The sequence below is a fragment of the Capsicum annuum genome, unplaced genomic scaffold, assembly GCF_002878395.1.
Source record: "Capsicum annuum cultivar UCD-10X-F1 unplaced genomic scaffold, UCD10Xv1.1 ctg64620, whole genome shotgun sequence".
Lineage (NCBI taxonomy): Eukaryota > Viridiplantae > Streptophyta > Magnoliopsida > Solanales > Solanaceae > Capsicum > Capsicum annuum.
In genome coordinates, this window is record NW_025873780.1 from 1 (window position 1) to 1,974 (window position 1,974).

General features: G+C 48.3%; 1 long non-coding RNA gene across 1 annotated transcript; it reads left to right on the top strand.

Annotated features, from left to right (window-relative positions):
- On the top strand, window positions 1-638 carry LOC107853905. Its single transcript, XR_007050886.1, has 3 exons — window positions 1-93; window positions 190-324; window positions 441-638. It is a non-coding gene; the product is annotated as an uncharacterized LOC107853905 (long non-coding RNA).
- Window positions 639-1,974: the final 1,336 nt, after the last annotated feature.

Here is a 1,974-nt window from a genome sequence, read left to right on the forward strand (position 1 = left end):
GCTACAGCTTTTAACTGTGCTCTCGAGAGTTTGGGGCTTAATGCATCTGGTGGGAAGTCAGGTGGTATTCCGAAGATCTGGCATCTAATATCGGTATGGTGTCAAATTTGACCTTTGTATATCCTTGAATCTTGTTCTGTCAGTATTTTCTAACTGCAACTAGTTATCAATTTAACAAATTTGTAACAGGCTCTGATGGGTGAAGATTCAGCTGTCCAACATAATGTTTCAAAGAAAATGTCCTTAGTAATTGGAGCTAGATGCCACCTAGAATGGGGTCATGAGAAATACATCATGGAGACTATTCAAGCCCATCCTGCTCAGGTAAACTAGTGTTGTTGTTGTCATTATATAGGCATTTCTATGATTTACCTCGTCACACGCTCTATTTGTCCGTTTAGACTCGTGATGTGTTCAATCTTCTTGTTTTTTTTTTGCAGTGGGGGTGGGGTGGGGGATGCGGGAGTAGCGGTTTCTTCATCTCGTCACCAATTTGATTTAATTGACATTGCTGAAGCGGGTAAACAGGAAAGAGTACAAGCTAGCGAGGAAGGAGGCGAAGTCAGCGGTTACGGCAGCTAAGACGGCCGCTTTTGAGAGCTTGTATGCAGGGTTACAGGGGAAAGGAGGGGAGAAAAAGTTGTTTAGACTCGCTAAGGCTAGGGAGAGGAAGGGTCGTGACCTCGATCAGGTGAGGTGCATTAAGGGGGAGGACGGCAGAGTGTTGGTGGAGGACGGCCACATAAAGAAGAGATGGCAGTCGTACTTTCATAGGCTCTTGAATGACGAGGGGGACAGAGCTATTGTGTTAGGGGAACTGGAGCACTCAGAGGAGTGTCGGGATTTTAGCTATTGTAGACGTTTTAAGGTAGAAGAGGTTAGACAGGCAGTCCGCAGGATGCGCAGGGGTAGGGCGACGGGGCCGGATGAGATACCGGTGGAGTTTTGGAAGTTCGTTGGAGAGTCTGGTGTAAGGTGGTTGACTGGATTGTTTAATGAAATTTTCAGGACGGCAAAGATGCCCGAGGCGTGGAGGTGGAGTACCATGATCCCTCTCTATAAGAATAAGGGGGACATTCAGAGTTGTAATAACTATAGGGGGATTAAGTTATTGAGTCACTCTATGAAGATCTGGGAGAGAGTGGTCGAGGTGAGGCTGAGACGGATAGTGTCTATCTCGGAAAACCAGTTCGGATTTATGCCCGGCCGCTCGACGACGGAGGCAATCCACCTGGTACGGAGGTTGGTGGAGCAGTATAGGGAAAGGAAGAAGGATCTGCACATGGTGTTTATCGATCTGGAAAAGGCTTACGACAAAGTCCCCAGGGAGGTGCTTTGGAGATGCTTGGAGGTGAGGGGAGTACCGCAGGCATATATCAGAGTAATTAAGGATATGTATGAGGGAGCGAAAACCCAGGTGAGGACGGCGGGAGGAGACTCAGAGCATTTCACTGTCCGGACAGGATTGCATCAGGGATCTACTCTTAGTCCCTTTTTGTTTGCGTTAGTAATGGATGTGTTGACGCGGCGTATTCAAGGGGAGGTGCCGTGGTGTATGCTCTTTGCAGACGATGTAGTTCTGATAGATGAGACTCGAGGGGGTGTAAATGACAAATTAGAGATGTGGAGGCAAACTCTTGAGTCGAAAGGGTTCAGGGTGAGCAGAAGCAAGACAGAGTATGTGGAATGTAAGTTTAAGGACGTGAGGCGGGAGAACGAGGTAGTAGTGAAGCTGGAAGCACAGGAGGTATGTAAGAGGGATAAGTTCAAGTATCTCGGGTCCGTGATCCAGAGTAATGGTGAGATTGACGAGGATGTCTCGCACCGTATTGGGGCGGGATGGATGAAGTGGAAACTCGCGTCGGGGGTGCTGTGTGATAAGAAGGTGCCGCCCAAGCTTAAAGACAAATTCTATAGGGTGGTAGTCCGTCCGGCCTTGCTGTATGGAGCGGAGTGTTGGCCAGTTAAGAACTC